Genomic DNA, 22,683 nt, shown 5'->3' with positions numbered 1-22,683 from the left:
CCAATTAGAAGCGTTAAGAATTCTTTTGACCTGGTTATGCGACTTGACCAAAAGGTTAATTGAGATATTTGATTGTTATTTTCGGAGTTATCCTCAGTGAGCATCAGGTATTGTTGTAAATATTTAGGGAGTGTAGGTCGTTCAAGGTATAATTTATATTTGCTTTCCGTATAAGAAGACGGATGCGCTTTCTTCACTCTTCTTTTAAAGTCAGTCGTGTTGACACGTTACGGATTATTTTGGAAATTAATATTTTATGGAAATATAAGAGGTCTTTACAGATTATTAATTTTTCGAATATGATTACATCTGTTTGAGGTGCTATTTTTGACTCAAAATTTTCGTCGTATTTGCTACAGATAATAATTATTTTCTTTAATTCATCAGAGTCCTGCTCATGAAGATGGAATTGCCGACCGTTTCTAGTTAATCTTACCAGATTACTTGCTGAATAATGGGTTTTATAATCTTTATAAATGCTGTGTAGTATGTTTGGTTCCTCTAATATGACATTTAATTTTTCTGATTAGTATTGATAAGAATCTTAAGGGCCATATGACCATAAAGCCTTCTTCGTTATAAATTCTCCAAAAGTTTTCACGAATCAAGGTTGCTATTGGAGGATATTTTTTTTGGGGGTGTCTTGTTAAGGAGTGTGGTAAAAGTCAAAGACGCAAGTCGTTGTTTATATTGGAAGTCTTTTTTCTTATTTTACATGAAAAGGCACAGAATAAGAAGATAAATAAAATTTTCGTTATCAGATTATCACTAAGGATAATAGGAATTTCGAGTAGAAGATACAGAGTTTGATAACGTAAATTTCTTGTTGCATCCTTAACGGCAGTTTCTAGATCCTTGTCCATTAAATCGTGATAGATTTCAGATGTTTGGTAAACTTTGGGTTTTATCCGGAATACAAGAGGTTTGGTTTTCGGGGTACCTTGTGGGGGTTTTCCCTGTCCTATATATTACGTCAAAACTTCCCCCACTTTTTAAGCTAGTAATTTTCGGATTACTTACGGTTTTTCTCAATGGCATGTTTTTATTAATATGTGTTATTCATAAGAGCAAGTTAATTAGTTAATGGGCGATTACCCGGTCAACGCTGGGTTCTTCTAGGAGTGGGGTATGATGTTGTCTATTTAAGGGTATTGATTTTCCTGTTTCGCGGCCAGACAAATGTTCTTTTAATTTAGTACGTTCTTCTTTGTCAATAAATTAGAGATATTACATAAAAGGGGTGGAAATAGCTTACCAAAATACTGTTTCAGGATTGTCAATGTCATAATTTTCTGTGATTCTTAATATTGGTCCATTATTGGTTGGTAAATTACTTTCCGATTTTAAAAGGTAAGGGGTTGTAAATGTTAATTGGAAATCATGGTTGTTTATTTCGGGACCGTTTTCTGTGTACATTAAACATTTCTTTGGAACAGTGGGGATTTGGAGGCTACGTACTGAATGATGAATATTCCTTTTTCTCAAATTTTGCCGTATTTGCTTCCTGCATTGATCTTTTAGACTTAGTTTATTTGAGTCTGTATAAATTATCTTATAAATCAATTGCTTACGAACGCATAGCGGACTAGCAGTGTCCAGTAATTTTTCATACACAATAATGTCTTTATGTGGTAAAATTTTTGATCCAAAATTCTAATCATTCATGTAGAACTCAATTGTTACATTTTTTAATTTCTTATACTTTGCATCATAAATATAATGGGTTGTGTTCTTTACTATCATTGGGTCAAAATCTGCACTGTACCATATATAATTCTCATATATTCCCAATAGCATATTTTTATTTTCAACTGTTTTGTAATCTAAGTCTAGCAGTAATTGTAGAAACTTTAAAGGCCAAACTATTCTGAAACCTGGTTCTTCTTGCATGTGCTAAAAGTTTTCGCGTATTAGGGATGCTATTAAAGGATATTTGCTGGGGGGCATTGCAAAAAGTAGCACCGCGAAGGTGTATAAAGCATTTTCGTGCCTATAGTTGTAATCTTTACTCATTATATCTTGTGAGAAGGAGCTATATAATAAAATAATCATTCCGTGTATAATGAAGTCGTCCTTAAGAATAACAGGAACTCGTAATAAAGAACCTAAGGTACTATATTGTAAGTTCCTTATTGCATTTGTTATCGCATATTTAAGGATTATTTCATTTAGATCGTGGTCTATTATTGAGAGGTTTGGTAAACTTTGGGTTTTATTTGGAATCCAAAATTCTTGTCTCGTAGGTACTAGGTCTTGGTTGAGTTTTGAAGCATCGGTACTACTTAAGTTTCTTTTCCGCGGCATTTTTCCCTTGTTGGTACTAGTTACGCATATAAGTAGGCTAATTAGCTAATGGGTAATTACCTTTTCAGCCTGGCATCCTCATGGGGTCTCGTCTACAAAATTATATATTTTCTTTATTACTTGAATTTTTTTGATTTTAATTTATTTTTGTACTTGTCTTTTTTTGCTTCTATTGATTTTTTTGCTTTAACAAAATGTTATTTCCCCCTACTGAGTATTCTTGAGATGTTGGGTCATAAATAAATTAGGCATAATGTCGGATTTCATCTAACGGGTGGTGTACTCCTTCATATTTGAAACAATTTTTATTTTCTTCGATTTTGCAGCAAATTTTGGGTGGTCTACATTTATCGATTAAAAGTAGGTCGGTTTGAGTGGGACCCTTAAAAAACCAATAGTGTATTTTAAATCTTTGTTGTAATATTCTTATTAATAATTGAAGGCTTGTTAAATTTTTTCCTTTTTTGCTTTTATTTGAGTACTTTATTTTTACTTCCCCTCTAGCGGGTTGATACTTAGGGGTATTTGCTAATTTTAAGCCAAATCTATAGGTATGAAGTTCGAATTTCGTTAAATCATAATTAAGGTACCGCGTTTCCGCGTACACTTCCTTACCATTGTCGTCTTGAACTAAGACCGCAGCCGCGTAGATAACATTTTCTTAAGCGTGAATTATTGAAATAAATTCCGTGTCTATAATTGCTTTGGACATATTTTGGTAGTAAATTGGGTAACCAATTAAATTTAGAAGGGTTTAGCAACTTGGAGAAATTAGAAATGTTGAATAACAAGCAGAGAAATACAACTTATAAGGATTTTTATTCGACTTCGGTCAAAAAATTGGCGAGTGTTGTATTTAATGGGTAGAATTGGCTGGTATAATATTGGCTGAAGCAATGAAAAAGCAGCAATCGGGAAATCGCACCGATACGTAACGTTAAAAGACTTATTCCGGAATTAAGTATGGAATTGGTAATTAATTACGGAATCAGACTGAAAACATTCACGGAATAATGTCAAAAGACCGAAAACAATCAAGCTGACGAAATTAGACAAGGTTCGTAAGCAATATCAGCACCAACTACCGATTTTTGGCCCCTGGGGAATTGGAGGGGCGTTTGATTAAGTCAATTTAATATTTTTTCGGATACTTATAATTTAATTTTACTTGTTTACTTTATCAATGGGTGGAGAAGCGAAGAATCGTCGATTCAGAGAGTCTTTGCCGTTTGTTGTTGGGTAGAGGAAGCTGAAACACGCTTTGCTCTCCCATAACAACCCGCAACGGCGCCCGTTCTCGTTAAATTCCAGGTTGCGTGTATAGTGGACTGCTCATAACTTCTGTTGCAATTTTAGTTTCTAATACTAAATCTTCTTGTTTGGTATGCTTACACGTTTTTGTTCTTCAGCAACGGTTTAAGGGGGCACTTGTTGGCACTTAATTTATTTGAGTTATTCTTGGGATAATGATTCACTTTTTATTGGGTGTTTTTTGAACGATGATACAAACATATAGATTACTTTAAATATAAGGTTTAAATTCCTATTAGGCCAGTGTTAATTATAGAGGTATTGACAAGCTTCAACGTTGAGGACTTATTTTTGCGGTAAAATAAAAAAAAATGTAATAAGCAGTTGCATTCTTGTGATTATTCTTGTTAAAAAAACGATTCGGGACTTACTTTAAATAATGAGCACTTTTTGAGTAGGTAGGCCAATTTTTTCTGTTGGAGTCTGTTGTTTTGCAGTCTAAAACTTCGTAAAAGGTACTTTTTTTAGGGATGTTTTATTACGGAGTGGTTCTTTGGCGAGAAAAAAAAAATTAAATTCGAATAATTTTTTGAATTATATCTTGATTTTATCAGTAAATAACTATTTTTATTATACCCCTGGATTATAGATTGCTTATTAACAATCTATTAATAAAATTCTGGTTTTTTGACAACTCGGCCTGATCTTGTTGTTATTATTTCTTCAGTAGACTCATTTTTTTCTTTGGCTTCGCTAGCGATATTAAATCAAATTTTTTATATTGTTTCATAAGGAATTTTTGACCTTTTAGTTGCGCCTTTTTAGCTTGGGCAGTGGCACTATGTGGTCTTGTTTCTTCTGAGTCCTTGAGCTTATCTGCGTCTGATTCACTGTCAGTATCTGATGAACTAGTACTTGTAGATTTAGTTTCTGGTTCTTTTGAAAAAGAAGTTTGAGATTTAGGTGTTGACCCTGCTTGACCTTCAAAAATTTCTTCTCCTCGCGCAGTAGAGGATTTACTAATTGATTCGTCTTGTTGATTTCTTGGTTCGGGAGAATTGAATGATTCTTGGGAGCTTTGGGAGGATTCAAAAGTTTTCTTAGGTGCCTCCATTGTTTAAAAGCCATATCCTCAGGAGGATGGGGGAATGATTGCACTATGGTTTCCTTCCAAGATACCCAGTCCTTTGGTTTTGCTTTTGAAACTGTTATATTATGATACTGGTGTTCACCAGTGGTCAGACTAGCATTAAATGTACTATGTATAGTCTTAATCGGATAATTTATAAGATCCATAGCTTCTCGTAATGTTTGTCTTTAGAGCTGGTTGACCTGTTCTGGCTTTATACTGCCAGGAGTCTGTATAGCCTTATTTAATTCATCGTGTAATCAAAAAGGGTTGAGTATCGTTGAAACAGGGTTTATCGAATTGTCGGGAAAACGTTTTGGAGGGTAAGGGGTTGATATTTTATCTGGGAAAAATTGTGTTTTTGGTGAAATCGTATAGCCCAATGCTTCTGACTCTTCACTTGAAGATGAGTCGGTTTTCTTTCGGCTCCGCGTGACGGGGGTACTTTTTTGGGGGGTTACCATATTTGTCATCGTTAGAAATTCATTAAATTTTTCCTCGTCACTACTATTCTCAAAATATCCTTGCTTAAAATTGATAGGTTTAAGCTCACTTAGCCTAGAGCGAGGTGGTTCATTTTGTCTTCCGAGGTATTCGATGTTGAAGGTTGTGGAGTTCATGTTTCTGTGAATTTTGCCCTTTTTATACGAATAACATGCGTTTTATACATTTTCCCCGTTTTTGGTTTTACTATTTTAAATGTAACGTTATTATCATATTTTTTAATTATTCTATAGGGCTCGGTATATCTGTCAAAGAGCATTTTACCGTCCAATTTTTTTTCATTTTTTAAGTAAACGCAATCTGCTACTTCAAAATCGAGTTCACCTTTAATATTTTGGATATTTTTGGCCTCTTGATTTTTCTATTTCGTGTTTCACAAGTTTATAAGTTTTTGTCATTCTATTGATAAATTCTTGTTTATAACCTTCAGAGTCATTATAGTATTGTCTGGACTCTATAATTTCATCATACGGGATTCTAAAGTTTCGTCCGAATAATAAATAAAATGGGTTATCACGTATAACTGGGGAGTAAGCTGAATTAATCACATTTGTTAAATACGGTAAGGTTTCATGCCAATCCCTTCGATTTTCTTTTATATAAATACTTATAATATTAGAGAATAGCATGTGTCTGTTCTTGATTTTTCCATTGGCCTGGGGTCCTTACCAATTTATTTATTTGAAGAAAAGACATTAAATCCTTGGTCACTTTTGATACGAAATTAAGACTATTATCGCTTAAAACTGTATTAGGAATACGGAAATATTTTAGCAAGGGCCTTGCTTGTGGCAAAAGCACTTTGGTTTTTCAAAGGTTTAGCAAATGTGAAACCAGAAAAATGATCGATTACTGAAAGTACACAGGTGTGTCCTTTGTTAGACGTGGGTAATCCTCCACTAGTACCATATAAATCAAAAGAAATTATATCAAACGGAAACCTGGCCGCAGAAGTCCATCCTATTGTTGGATTAGGGTAGGTTTGGGGATTTTTTCTTAAATTACATGTTATAATTCTTCAACTTTGTTAAGGCTAAAGTGACGAAAAAGTATTGTTTTAACCTATGAAAAATCTTATCTAGTCCTAAAAGTCCACCTATTTTGGAATGAAAATATTCAAAAGCGGGTTTTTCTAAAATTTGGGGTAAAACTGGTACAATGGAAGTTTGATTTCTGTTATTGTTATCGGTCATTATTCTACATAATTTTTTTCATCCAAATCATAATAATAATTAACAATTTCTTTTTTGAAACATTTCATGGCCTCAGTTAATTCTTTATCATATGAGAAATATTTGATTAGAGCAGCGCAAGTTATTGTCTTTCTTTTGACATGCTTTTATATTAATTAACGAAAGCGGGCTGTCTTTGTGTTCTTCTTTAACGGGGTTATTGGTTTTTATTTTTAAATCTTTATTTTTTGAGCATATTTTGCTCTTATCATGTTAACTTCTTCATTTTCATCTTCTAGGGGAGCATTATGTGAAATCTACTAAGATAGTTGCATGGAGCGTTTTGTTTTCCCTTAAGATATTCAAATTCATAATCCAAATCTTGGATTTTTAATATCCATCTCGCGAGGATCCCCGACGGCTTTTTGAAAGTTTGCAAGTATTGCAGGCTTCTGTGATCCGAACGCAATTTAAATTTTCTGCCTACCAAATAATGTCTGAACTTGCCCAAATGGTGGATAATTGATATTAATTCAAGCTGTGTAGCAGAATAATTACTTTCTCCGGGTAAAAGGGTACGAGAGGCGTACGCTATTACTTTTTCTTCACCATTCTTTCTTCTCCATCCCTTAATAGTTTGGGGGTTTATATTTTTAACAGATTTGATCTTTTCAGGGTCTGGGGAAATCTGTCCTTGTGTTACAACTACTCCTAAAAATTTTAGTTTTGTTTGAAAAAGATTTACTTTTTCTGGTCTACATTTTAAATTACCTTTTCTGAATTTTTCAAATACTTTTGCTAGGGTTACAAATGGTCTTCAGGATCTTTTTCCATTGCTATTACGTCATTCACAAAGTGAATGATATTATTTAGACCTCTTAATAAATGAACTAGGGGTCTACACAATGCACTAGAACTAGTTTTTAGTCCAAACGGTACTATTAAGTATTCATAAGAGCCACATCCTGAATTTTATAGAAAAAGGAGGGGGGTGCTGGCCTATATGTTACACTAACTTAGCCTAACCTAACTTAACCTTTTAGTTTTAATGTTAATGTTAGTTTAATGTGTTTAGTTTTAATGTTAGTTTTTGTTTTAATGCTTTAATGTTAGTTTAAAGTTTAAAGTTTTAATGCAGCTACTTACTTCCAGTTGAAAAATTTTTCTCATATTTATTTTTTAATTTTTTTTCAAATAATTTTAAGAAATAATGCACTCCCTTCATGGAAATTTTCTTCACTCAGACAAATTTCTGGATGGATAGTTGCACCAAAATGACCCACTCTTTTTAACCCCTCCCCACCCAATAAAATCCCTTGAAAACGTCCATATACCTCCCAAAACCCATTACTATATGAGAAAATTTGTCAAAGTTTGTAACTTCTAGTCCCTCCCATGGGGATTCTGGGGAGTAGGTCGTCACCAAAGACATAGTTAAAAGGTTTTTCGACTACGTTGAAAAAATGGCTATCTCGGAATTTTGATTCGTTGACTTTGAGAAAATACTTAGCGTGAGAGGGGGCCTAAGTGCCCTTCAATGTTTTCGGTCACTTAAAAAGGGCATTAGAACTTTTAGTTTCCGTTACAATACGCCCTCTCGAAACATTTTAGGACAACTGGGTCGATACGATCACCCCTGGGAAAAGAAAAACAACTAAAAAAAACAATCAAACAAATAAACACGAATACGTAATCTGCTATCTGGCAAAAAATAAAAAATTCCACATGTTAGTAGATAGCAGCTTGAAACTTCTACAATGGGGTTTTCTGATACACTGAATCTGATGGTGTGATTTTCGTTAAGATTCTATTCTTTTTTCTACTCTATTCTAATAATGCAAATTTTCTCAGGCTCTTAACTTTTGATGGGTAAGACTAAACTTGATGAAACTTATATATATAAAATCAACGTTATAATGCAATTCTTTAGATGTAGCTATAGGTTTCAAAATTCAATTTTGTAGAGTTTTTGTTATTATTTAGCAGGGTTGCTCCTTAGTTCGTTACCACGAACTGTTTGGTCAAATAAATACGTTTCATAAAGTTTAGTCTTTCTCCTTAAAAGTTACCAGCCTGAGAAAATTTGCCTTGTTTTTGAAAATAGGGGGAAACCCCCAAAAGCTATACGATCTTGACCAAAATCACAACATCGCATTCAGCGTTTTAGAAGACTCTACTGTAGTAGTTTCAAGCTCCTATCTACAAAAATGCGGAACTTGGTATTTTTGCCAAAAGACCGATCATGGGTGCGTGTTTATTTGTTTGTTTTTTCCCAAGGGTGATCGTATCGACCAAGTGGTCCTATAATATCGTGCCAGGGCTCATTTTAACAGGAACTAGAATTTAAAGAACCCAATTTAAGTGACCAAAAAATTGGAGGTTACTTGGGCCCCCTCCCACGGCAACTGATTTCCCAAGTCAACAGAAAATTTTTGGAGAATGCCATTTTATTTAGCCTAGTCCAAAAACATAAAAACTATGTCTTTCGGGCTGATTTACTCACCCACAGTCTCCGGGGAGGGGCTGGAAGTGACATTCAATTCCCAGCGTTTACATTTAATTAAAGGTGATTTTGAAGTGTTCACACTTTTTCAGAGGCATTTTTGTTAGGGAGGGGGGTTGAGGGGTGGGGTCTACGTAGGATGACATTCCCTTGGAGGAATTTGTCAGGGGGGAAGAGAAATTCCATGAACGGGCGCAGGATTTTCTAGCACTATTTAAAAACAAAAACAATGACAAATAAATATGAATAAGTTTCTACAATGAAAGTAAGACTAGCATTAAAACTTAAAACGAACAGAGATTGTTAGGCATGTAGGGGGTTCTTCTTTACCTAAATACCTCATTCTTTTCGCTAAAGTATTTTTAGTAATTTCATCTGTTTATTCTACAGGCTTTGTGATTCAGGGATCAATCTTGAAGAACCGGCACAAAACTAAAGCTTTAATGTAAAAAACCAGGTATTAAAGAGGGATCAAACCCCCTTGGATATTTAATAAAAATGTACAAATATAAAAGTTCGTTACGTAAGTTAATTTATAAGTTATGTATATTTTTTACTAATAAAAATGTTTTTTAAAAATTGAAAATTCTAGTTGCCTTTTTAAGTAGCCGAAAAATAGGAGGTCAACTAGGCCTCCTCCCCCATCCTTTTTCTCAAAATCAATTGATCAAAACTAAGAGAAAGTCATTTAGCAAAAAAAAATGATATGCAAATTTCGTTTTAATTATTGAGTTGCAGTGAGCCAAAATTTAACATACATTAATTAAAAAATATTCAGAAATTAAATAAAAACAAAAATGTTTTCAACTGAATGTAAGTAGCGCCATTAAAACTTAAAACGAATACAAATTACTCTATATATGAAAGGGGCTGTTCCCTCCAAAACATCCCGCTCTTTAGGCTAAAATTATTTACGGTTCTATAAAGTTTAACTGAGAGAAAGTGTCAAGCTTTAGCGTAAATAGCGGAGCGTTGAAGAAGGAACAGCCCATTTTTATATACGGAGTAACTTCTGTTCGTTTTTAAGTTTTAATGTCGCTCCTTACTTTCAGATGAGAAACTTGTTTTTTTATTTAATAATTTACAAAGAACGACCCTTTATGGTGTTAATCAAATAGCAATTTAAACACCCGTTATATGCTTTATATTCCTTAGGAGGCGGTGTGAATTAGCTGGTGAGTTTACCTTATATGGGGGGGAGGGTAAAAACTTATTGAAGCGCCACAAGCAAATATACAAGTATCCATGGGTCAAAGAGAAGTGTCACAATAAAGAATATTTTATTTCTACACCTGAAATAAACATTTTCATGAAAAAAATCGAAGATTTTAATTTATAAGATATGGAAGGAAGAACCTATTCGTAAGCTCAAGTATTAATCCCGTTTCCAGGGAAATAGTACAACTAGGGCACATGCCATCTTAGCGTATCTCTTAATGCCCAAAATTCTCTCTCATAGCGAAATACTATGCACCTGAAAAGAAAAGTGGCAAGATTAATTCATCATTCCCTTCTTATTCATTACATATGTTCAACATGAAAAAACTTAGAACCATTAGAATTTTATAGCCAAAACTACTCACCCATAATTTGGACCTTTTCGTCCTTTTCCACTCCGTTTTGACCATATCATCAATCCTTCTTTGAGGATTTAGTCGAATAAATACATCCGGAACTGTCGCATATTACTTCTCACACATTATATTTTTCCAACCAGGTCAGACGGTAAAACTAATAAACCTTGATTAAGGTACAAGAACTGGCTAATCATAAAACTAGCATATACGGAAGGTTGTTTCGTAAAATGCATCTGTTTCTATGGTAGCCAAGAAAATGTGTTTGTACTTGTCGTAAAATATACGAAAGCTTATCCATCTCTGGGTCAAGTTCGTTTTCCTGTTTACCTTTTCATAGTAATCTTACATTTCTTCCAAAAAAAAATTAACTAGTTAAAGTAATTTTAAGATTCAGCCAGCACGGATTCACCAGTGAAAAGCAAAACAGTTGCGTTGTTGGATATTTTTCAGCTCCAAAAAGACAGTGAAAACGACATCAGCCCTTCTCAATGTTAAAGGGGACGACAGCCGTAAAATTATTTTTTACATCTCCTTTTTTTAAACCCTTAACCTCATGACTATTTTTATAGTTGTTCTCGGAAATACATACATTGACGAAAACTTTCTTTTCTGTAAATCAATGATGGCACTTGGCTTTTAATAGGGTTAAGATTGTTTTTTTATCTTTTTTTGTGGTAGTACCTATATGTTCTCAGTTAGGTTTGACTGTAAATTTGAAAGTCTGATTTCAAAATATACACCTCACATCTCGTTTGGGAAGTTTTACTTAAAACCTCTATATTAGTCAATATAAGATAAAGCCAATGGTTTGTGTAGAATTATATAAAAACTCCATTACGATTACAGGAAATATTTTTTTAGCTGGACTGTCAGTTATCAAATACTAAATCATTTCCACTTGATATAACACCCTGTTAAAAATCAGGTTTGACAGAGCATTTTAGCAACAAAAAAATTTATGGAACCAAAATGATTAAAAAAATTCGGATAATAGTAAATTATAACTCGGTCAAAATCAGCCATGCCGATATACCTTTTTTTTCAAGGAAAGAAAAATGAAAAGATGAAAAATCCCAAATTAAAATTTCTGCAATTTTTTCTTGGTTAAAATTTTGCTTCCTGTCATATTAAATCTGGGGCCATTCAATCGCTCTCTCTTCACTCTACATTTTATTTAGCAGTTTTAACACAGCTTCTTATTGTTATAATTAATTAATCATTGTGTTTCCAGAGCCATTCCTTCGAAAGTGTGAAAAAATTCATACTTTAACGTAAAGAACGTGATCTTGAGGATGAGGAAAACCCTTTATTTACTTAAAAATTTCTCTCTGATTTCAGTTTCAATGTTGGTCCTCAGTTTCAGGTGAAGGAACTTTTTTTAAATTTAAGGTCTGATCAATTTTTTGATAATACCAGAAAATCTGGATACACCTCCAGAGCCCTCTCTACAGAAAAAGCCTATTGACAAATTCAATCCTGGTGAAATTCATCCCAAAATTATCCTTAACATATCCACAAGTAGAATTGATTCGGGAGCAGGAAAATAAGCAAAACAAAATGAATATTGTATAGAGAATTTCTCAAACTTCCCCAGCTAAAATTCCTAATGAAAATTCCCTCCCCCCTGCAGGAGAATTTCATCCAAAAGGCCAAAATTTTAAGGGTTATTTACCCCCTTAAAAAATTCATGTTCACAAAGAAATACATGCATGTCCTTCTCAATAGCCAATAGGCTACCAAACGGAAACAATGGGCAAAATTTACAAATTAAAACCCTTTTCTTGGGAGGTCGTGGGTAGGTATGCTTTCTACTAAGGTATAGTTCTAGGGCTTCTCAAGTATACTATAACTATAACATAAGAACTTTCCAAAAAATTTATAGGACGAGTTTAGGATAAGGGTGGAGGAAAAGGGCCTGGGTATGGGTCAGTTACTCTACAATCCTTTATTTAGTTAAAAAGCGCACTAGAACTTTAAATTCGAGTTCGAATGAGTCTTCTCGCAATTTTTTGGACTAATGCTTCGGTACAATAGCAAAAAAAAAAGAAAGAAAAAACAGACAAAAAAATAAACAAACATGTATGATTTCTCTTTTGGCAAAAATACAAAATTCTATATTTTCATAGATATTAGTTTAAAACCTACAATAGAACTCTCTGATATGCTGCCTCAGATGATGTAATTTTCATTAAGGTTCTTTTGCTATTAGGGTGTGTTTTCCTCTTTTTTAAAAGTCAAAAAAACATTCCTAGGCCCGTAGCTTCTTATATGTAACCCTAATTCTCATGAATTTATTATATTTGAGAAGCCAAAATATTATAAAAAAAATTCGTTCTTATTAAATGGTTATTCTATGTAAAACAAAATTTCTCTTAATCATAATTTTATTCGGAGCATAGGTCCAAACAAAAGCTAAGGCAGCCTGTTTCTTATCACTGGCAACAAGTAACAGTGCAAAAAGGTTTTTTTGTTGCTTGTGCATCAGAAGTTATCACAGTCACCTTTACATTGAAGTGAATTAGTTTAAGAAAGGTTTCACAAGCATGCGGTGATTCTGTCACCGAAGGGTATATAACCGTTTGATCCAGTTTTCAGATGTCCAACTTACAGATTTTCATGCAGTCCAGGTTTTAGATCCAGATTCCAAGCGATTATGTGTTTTTTATTAAGTAAATTATTCTGATAGTGTTGGTGTTCATTCTCGTGTGATTACTAAAGTAATAAAGATTTAATTTTCTTTCCTAGTCCAACCTTGCCAAGGGTAGAAAAATAGTGGGAATAAACTCCTTGCAAAGGATTCTCATATGAAAAAAATTTAATTTTTCAATTATGAAGGTTAGGTTTGGTCCACAGATTTAAATTATAAAAAAAACTTTCAATTTAGAAAACATTTCAAAAATCTAAATTTGACATCTCTCCTTCTTTTCCTCAAAAAGATGATTTTTTTGTTGGTGATTTCAAGCCATTTTAATATGTTATTAATGAAACATTTATGAATATTTTAGTGTCTGTTTGCGCAAAAATACTACACAAATTAATGTTCGGATTTCTTACTACCTTCTGACTTTAATCAGGGTGAAAAAGGGTACAAAGCGATTGAATTTTCAAACTCTTATGTCATTATTGGTGTCTTGAGACTCGTAAAAATGGATAGTGACCTTTTAATCCTGAAAACATTGCAGATGCCTAAAATGAAAATTGTCTTCCATTTCCATTGAAGAATAGAATATTTCTGCTAGCCTCGTTTGGCAGATTTTTTATAAGTTATTAAGCAAATTTGTCTGAGTGTTTTGAAGTCATGTCAATTGTTTTTTGCTTAAATGCCAAGGTTCGACCCTTTTTACGCAATTTGACTCGACTATGAGTCAAACTTTGGTCTAAAGAATGGAACCGAAATTTGTGTTCTTTTTTATTTACGGAAACTTCTTTTCACTATAGATATCAAGTCTACAAAAGCAGTCTTTTGAAACATATAAGAGAGTAACTTTTAGTATATAACTTTGATAAAACATGTTTTATGTATTATTCTGTCAACTCAAAGCCAGAAATAGTTTAAAAGACTAAGTCGTGGTAATTAAACTAGTCTTACTTTGAGTGAACCAATTCGAATTATGTGTCTGCATAGTTTTAAAGCTCCAACCTCTTAAGAATTTATATAGTTAAGAAAACAGGTCAAAAACCTTTATATTAATATGTCACTGTAAGGAATATGAATTGGATATACAGTACACTTCAAGGTAACAAACTGTAGGTGAAGGGAAAAACGTGTAAATAGTAACTGAAATTTTATAAAATGGAAAATATATATGGAAACTGGATACCATATATGTACGTAAAATATATTTCTGATACTATCAATATATTTAAGTTCCAGAAAGTTAAAAAATTTCCCATTGAAAGTTAATAACCTGAAAAAATTTGCAAATTTAAAAAAAAAAATGGGAAAAAATCCCACCTGGAACAAAAATGATCTTGATAAAATAGTTTTCTTGCAATCCCTTGCAAGGGATACTAAACTCAATCAAATTATATCATGAATATCAAGCTGACTAAATTGCTGCGAGTAATACATCAAGAGCATTGAAGGGTATTAAGTTAAACTTTCAGAGTTTTTCTCAGAGGACTCGATGTGAAAAACATATGCATCTGAATGTCAAATAGGTGGATCTACAATAACTAAGGAGCCTCTGCCGGTATTTATTTGAAACTTTCTAGGAATGTTGAAGGGTAGGATGAAATAAATGAAAAGACACTGTTAGCATACATATTACATAAAAGAACACATATTACATATCTAAGAAATGGCTGAGATATTATGTTTTAGCTTCCAGGAAATAATGTGATGGTGTTAAATTCAACCAAAATATATTATCTAAATTTAGTGTTTTGGAAGCATAATTTTTCCATGTCACATCTCCCCTTGGAAAATGGAAAGATATTAAATATTACATGCTAATAGGAAATGATAAATTTTACTCTTCGACTAATATGAAAACAGTGTCAGGCCGTATATACCCTAAAGCTTGAACGCTCAAAATGTGGAATCTGATAAACTAATATATGTTGGTTATTACAAAAAGTTTAGCCAATGGCTCTTAGCAACCTTTTGCCTAAAACTGTTAACTGCTGTCCTTCATAGCAAAATATTAGTTAATATTACTTTGTTTTATCTTTTTTGGTTATTGAAATGGTCTTTAGGCCATCCTAGGGCTGTTCTAGCCCAGTGAGTTGGTGCGCTGGATTTGGGATCTATCTTCCAAGAGGGTGAGGGTTCGAATCCTAGTATACCCAATTATTTGGTTCGATATGGGGGTCAATTTTGTGACTCTGTAAGCTCAGCCAGAATCAAACCACCTCTAAATGGGTACCTGGAAAAATTTGGGGAAGGTAAACAGGATGGTTGTGTAAAAGCACAGGAAGGTTCGCCCCCAACCCCCCATTGCAGTTCCTGGCTGAAGGGCAAAGACAAGGACATAGACACCACCGGTAGGAACTGTAAAATCAAATGCTGTATTCTCTGCCTTATTTTGTAAGACCACCTAATATCTTAAGTAAAAAGTTATTATTCAATAACTCTAAAACCATTGGCTAAACGTAACCACACCTTTGCAACTATTGGAAATAAACTACGAGTAAACATTTTGTTATCTAAAAACATTATAATGATGGAGTATTTGACTAGATTAGGTAGGAGGAAGAGCCTGCGTGGCTTTGTTGGCGTCATATGGCTGGGTGCTGTGGTTAGTTGTTTGTAATAGTAATAGTAGTAGTAAGTGTTCATTATCGGTTTCATTTTTTATTTGGTCTATTATCTGTTTTTTTTAAGCGTTAGTTAATAGTTCATTGTAATTTTTTGGCAGGTCTTTTTTACTCTAGTCAATGCATCTATTTACTATTCACTTTTATTTCAATTTTTTATTTAATTAAGAACAAATTATGTTCTAAACTTTAAATGGCAAGAGTATGGGTCATACCTACCCATCTTTGTTTCTACTCGATTGAAGTTTGAATTGTTTAATTTTTTTTCAGTTTCTTAGAAATATACTAGACCCAACGTAGATGTTGTTGTAGATTAAAACAATCTCTTAACACTTTTAGCTTAAGTGAAAATTGCAAATAAACATGATTCATTTTTACGGAATTCATATATGTTAGTGAAAAAAAAAATAAGTTGCACATCAGTAAGGTGAATCGTATTAAAAATTAATCTTGTTTATTGACCTTTTCAACGTGCAAAAGCCACAAGTTTCCTAAGATATTGCTCTGCCACCCTTTTGGAAATTGAAAATGTTCAATGGTTGTTTTCAGTTAGTTCAAAAACCGTCTAAACATTTCTTAAAAGATTTTCTCAGTACTTACACCTGGCGTAGCATAAATCGTTTGTAGTAACAGCAGGGGCATTAGTAACACTTTGCAAATAGCTCTTTTAGTTTCCTTTATTAACTCTCTCAATACATGCCTAAAGTTTAAACCTAGTACCGTGAAGCGTTTCTGAAATATTTCGGATGCATCCAATGACAACTTGTATGCAAAAAAGTTTGTTTCGATTTAGTTCAGAACTGTTTCAATATTTCCCACATTTTTTTCTTATCACCTTTACCTTTCGTAATGGTAGTTGTAGTAGACTTGAATTTAAAAAAAGGGAATAGTTGTGGGAAAAGTCAAAGTTGAATTTAAAAAAAGGGAATAGCTGTCATGGCCAATTGTAGAGAAAAGCCAAGACAGATTGTCCAATTAAGTGGGCAGCCCAGTCAAAGTTAATTTTACCCCTTTGATTGCCGTTGTTACTGTCTCCCATTTATGCTACACCTCTCCGTACATGCGTGTCCCTTCACAATGCCGAACTAGAGTCTTACCTGTTGAAGGATAGTAGTAAAAGTAGTAATGGATATATTAGTAGTAGTAGTAGTAGTAGCAATGAGAGCAGTAGTAGAAGAAATAGTATTAAGATGCAAATATTACCTGTCTGTTATTTCCCAATCCCGCAAAACAAGCCCTGTAATTTTTAACTTCCTATCACACCGTAACTAACCAATTGCTGAAGATAGACTTGTGACAACCTGTGTACGAAAAGCGTGTTGCGATCCAGTTAGCTTTCCCCGTCAATATTCTCGGAAAATTTTGCCTTCACATCCTTAGGCATAGTTGTAACAGTTTTCCCATTAGAAGTAGTAGTATCAGTAGGACTATTCGCACTAGATGTAGGACTAATAGTAGAATTAAGAGTGCAGTAGTAGCACTAGTAACAGCAGTACTATTAGCACATTGCTGTTGGATCAAATTAATACTCCTCCCCACACAAATTCAGCCCTGGATTTTTTCGCTTTGTACAATTAGCCGATTCTCTGACATTGCCAATATGTTCTTTTGATAACCCTGTATATTCTTAGTTACATTTTAGTTCAATTCCCCCTCAGTCCCTCCTAGAATTTCCAAATTAATAGTCTTTGCCTTACAAGTAGCTGCAGTAAAAATAGTACTTCTAGAAGCAGTAAAAGCAGTATTAGTAGTAGTAAAAGTAGTTCTATTACTAGTAGCGTGCAGATATTACAATTTGGTTAATTGATCTTCCCTTTTAACCATTCTCTGAAAAGTCTTATGTAATATCAAAACTCAGTCTTGAGATATTCAGTTTTTCCGACAAGCATTAAAGCTTACCGCTATTCGTAATAATAAATAAATATTGTCTTTTGACAATCTGCTTGAACATACTGTGTTTTAATTTCTTTTAAATTTCCTCTCAACATTCTCTCAAATTTTCACCTTTATGTGCCTATATAGTAAATAGTAGCTCAATGGAGGAAGTTTAATTTAAATTCAAGGAAATGGAAAAAAATTCATTACAATTTTTGTTTCAATTATATCAATCAGTCGAATAGAGAACAAATTACTGCGCATGCTGATACCCTGTCCTTTAAACCGTCAAATCCTTCCATGAATTGTCAGGATTTGAAAATAGATATTAAAGGTTGTACAAAGTAGTCCCATGTAAGTTAAATATGTATTGAACGAAGAATCCCCCCTGAACTCGACTTTTAAAGGACATCTCTATTTATTTATTCAAATTCGGCTCAAAAAATTCATATTTAAAATGTTACTGCACCTGCTTTAAGAGTGCTTCTGCGTCAATTACTTTAAACACCAGCAGTACACTAATCTGTTAAAAAAATTTCATTTCCTGAATTGGTTATAAAAAAAACAATGAACTTGCAGGATTTGTTTTAAGAAATGGAAAGAGGAGTTGATCAAACAGTTCGTGGTAACGAACTGTAGTAAGGAGCGACCCGGCTCAATAGTAACCAAAACTCTAAAAAATGGAATTTTGATATCGATAGCTACACCAAAAGAATCGCATTTTAATGTTGATTTTAAATATACAAGTTTCATCAAGTTTAGTCAAACCTATCAAAAGTTATGAGCCTGAGAAAATTTACTTTATTTAGGAAAATAGGGGAAAACACCCCCTAAATGTCGTAGGATCTTAACGAAAATGACACCATCAGATTCAGCGTATCAGATAACCTTACTTTAGAAGTTTCAAGCTCCTATCTACAAAAATGTGGAATTTTGTATTTTTTGCCAGAAGACAAATCACGGATTCGTGTTTATTTGTTTGTTTTTTGTTTTTTTTTGTTTTTTCCCCAGGGGTCATCGTATCGACCAAGTGGTCCTAGAATGTCACAAGATGGCTCATTCTAACGGAAATGAAAAGTTCTAGTGCCCTTTTTAAGTGACCAAAAAAATTGGAGGGCATCTAGGCCCCCTCCCACGCTCATTTTTTCCGAAAGTCAACGGATCAAAATTCTGAGATAGCCATTTTGTTCAGCCTAGTCAAAAACCATAATAACTATGTCTTTGGGAATGACTTACTCCCCCACAATCCCTGGGGGAGGGGCTGCAAGTTACAAACTTTGACCAGTGTTTACATATAATAATGGTTATTGGGAAGTGTAACGATGTTTTCAGGGGGATTTTATTTTGTTTGGGGGTGGGGCTGAGGAGAGGGGGCTATGTTGGAGGATCTTCCCTTGGAGGAATCTGTCATGGGGGAAGAAAAATTCAATGAAAAGGGCGCAGGATTTTCTAGCATTACTATAAGAAAACAATGAAAAATAAACATGAAAACGTTTTTTCTAATGAAAGGAAGAAGTAGCATTGAAACTTAAAACGAACAGAGATTATTACGCATATGAGGGGTTCTAAAAATACTTTAGCATAAAGAGAGAGGTATTTAGGAGGAGATAAATACCTTGCTCTTTATGCAAAAGTATTTTTAGTAATTTCAACTATTTATTCTACGGCCTTTTTGATTCAGGGGTCATTCTTAAAGAATTGGGACAAAACTTACGATTTAGTGTAAAGAGCGAGGTATTAACGAGGGTACAAACCCCCTCGTATACATAATAAAAACATAAGGTTATGAAAGTTTGATACGTAATTTAATTCTTAAGTTACGTATATTTTTTACTAATAAAAACGTTCGTTAAAAATTAAAAGTTCTAGTTGCCTTTTTAAGTAACCGAAAAATTGGAGGGCAACTAGGCCTCCTTCTCCACGCCTTATTTCTCAAAATCGTCTGATCAAAACTAAGAGAAAGCCATTTAGCCAAAAAAAGAATTAATATGCAAATTTCATTTTAATAATTTATGTGCCGAGAGCCAAAACCAAACATGCATTAATTCAAAAACTTTCAGAAATTAAATAAAAAAAACTAATTTTTTTAGCTGAAAGTAAGGAGCGACATTAAAACTTAAAACGAACAGAAATTACTCCGTATATGAAATGGTTGTCCCCTCCGCAATCCCTCGCTCTTTACGCTAAAGTTTGACTCTTTGCCACAATTCTACTTTTTAAAAAAATTAAAAGCTTTAGCGTAAAGAGCGAGGGATTGCGGAGGGGACAACTCATTTCATATACGGAGTAAGTAAAAAAAAAAAGGAATATATAAAGGAGAGAACAATATTGACGAAAAAATTTAAAAGGGCTTGAAAAAATTTAAAAGGACTTAAAAGACAGAGAAAGTGTTCTCTTCTGAGTCTCAATTTTAAAATGTAGAGAAAACATCAATAACAGAAGGTAAATTGGTTAAAAAGAGGGTAAAAAGGACATTTTAGCTTTAGCATGTCCTTTCTCTCCTCCAAAACCTATATTCCTAGCATATGCAGCGCACTCTCAGTCTTTTAATCCCTTCCCGTTTTTTTTTAGTGGACGATAGAAGATATGAAGCTTATTACTTGATTACGCCGATATCCCATGAGAATCCTATTCTGCTTTTCGGGGGTTCAAAATTCATTTGTGGGCCTACTTAGCTTATTATTGGAAAATGAAGAAACAAATTTCAAAATCTGAAGGATTTCTTACAGAAAAAAGCCTAAATTCTAATACCCATCATAGAATTAACAGGACTTATTCCTTTTTTTCAAATTAGTTGCTCTGTTCTTTTAAAGATTATATAGACGAGTTTTCAATTAGAAAATTAATAATTGGTTCTGGGGGCATGGCGGCCTAACCACCAGTTCCCAACATGGCTACTGCTACGCCACAGGCATGTATATTTGGATTTTTATTGTTGCAGATAATTTGAATTTCTTGTTAACCTCATGGCTTTGGCTTAGGTTAATACAAACTTCGTGGAAAAACACCAATAAGGAATAAAATTTTAACCAAAATATTTTAAATAAATACTCAGTTATTATTTTAAAGGGAAAATACGTATTTGTTATTCTTTTTTATTAATTATTGAGATTTCGAATAAACATTCACAATTTAGCCAAAAAAATCTTGGCATGAATTCAATCCCTCCGTCTCTAATATGCGAAAGAATAATTCCTTTTAGAAATTTTTTCTTCTGAAAATTTGTGATATCATCACTGCTGCTTGTATACTAACTACATAATTCATTTATGAGTTAATGTTTCTGGTGTGATAAAACTTCTAAAGTTCCCTCTAGCAGTATTTGATTATTATATTTTATTTTCATGTATTATTACCACATACCCTTTCCCATGCCTTTTACTTTAGCTTTCCAGATTCATTTAAAACTATGCGTTCTAATTCCCATACCTTCAGGAATGTTTAGAGTTGACGTAAGAATCGTATTATTCATTAGTTTAAATAATGGATGGAAAATTAGAAATTACAGTTGAATTAAAATTCTGTCGTTAATTCATTTCCCCTTATTTTTGCTTAGCATGCTCTTAGAAAGTTCTCAAGCTGATCTTGCCACTCATGAAAAAAAAAAAACAATTCACATAAATTGCAAACAGAAAAAAACTTAAAACTAAAGAACAACAAAATACTGATGCTATTCAGGAGTCTGGGTGTTTTGGGGCCATTACAATTATATAAATAGGTTTTCAAAAAACAACAAAGAGAGGTAAAACTCCATGAAAAGAAAACAAACGATATTGCGGCCAGTTGAGAGAAAACATGAAAAACTAAAATAATGCGAATATTTAACCTGTATGCAAACTAGGCATCCTCAGCAAAAGGAAACAAAGATAAAAAGGAAAAAAAACACTAAACTAAAAATAAATAAAACCACCACCAACATTAATAAAATACAACTGTCGCCACTGATCCACGTAGGGAAAAGAGCTAATAGAGTTACTTCAATGAAAACATCAAAGCAACTGACAAACAAAATATATAAAAATTAAACTTAATTTTAAACTTAATTTTATTTTTTTTTAGATTAACTCTTTTATAGATTGAGTATACCACTGAGGTATTAACGCTTAGCAACCCAAGCCCAGCTTAAAGCTGGTTAATTATTTTAAATCGATCAGAAATGTTAGTATTTTCACTTGAAGAATATTTGGTATCCTTTGGGAAAAATTATCAATTTTCGATACAAATTTGTAGAAAATTTATCTTTAACTGAGTTAAAACTGTTTTAAATAGTTAGAAGTATACAAAGACTTTCAATATGCTTTATAATAGCGTGTACGCGATGTTTTAGGACCAATGAATAAACTTGATGAACATTGTAAAAAAAAAAATACACAAAAAATAAACTCTCATCCGCAATAACCCTTTGGAAACTATGATCTCGAAAATGCTGCATAGACATGATTGAACTCTCTACGAAAAAGTTCTCTTCTAAGCTGAATTTGTTATTTAATTTATAGCAAGGCCATAAGAATATCTGTTTTTTCTGCTTTTATGAAATCAGATAAAATTTCCTAAACTTAAGACTTTCGTTTAACAACTTAAAATTTAATAAGTTTTATATATTAAGTATATCCATCAGTGCCCGATGTTTTAAGCCCATTAACCCTCTTACCACGTATTTTTCTTCAAATGTGACCCTCTTTAACTGTATCCCGTGATTTACGTTTGCAGTAGCTAAGGGTTTGATTCTATTCATCGCCAAATTTGGACGTTTACCCAGTTATTTGTGTTTATTACATTGCTATGATATGGTTTCATCATTCAAGCGTTAACCAATCTTGAAGTGTCCGCATCTAAATTTTTTCTATTTTTCTAGTCTGATATTTTTCTCAGCATCTGGATTAAAATCTGAATACATTGGTGTGTAAAGAGGTGTGCTTTGTTTTTCTAAGCTATAAACATTTGATTTGTGCTAGAGAGTACTGGTAGAACCGAATCAGAAAGTGACATGGAGTAATATAATAATCACAGTAAGTATATGCCTCATCAGCATGATTCAAATAAACTTTTCAATAAATTTTTTCAAACTATTTTTCAAATAAATTTTTATTTACAAATGATTAATTTAAC

This window comes from Artemia franciscana, chromosome 12, assembly GCF_032884065.1.
Source record: "Artemia franciscana chromosome 12, ASM3288406v1, whole genome shotgun sequence".
NCBI classification, from domain to species: Eukaryota; Metazoa; Arthropoda; class Branchiopoda; order Anostraca; family Artemiidae; genus Artemia; species Artemia franciscana.
The sequence above is the reverse complement of the archived record's forward strand: the minus strand, read 5'-3'. Positions refer to the sequence as shown.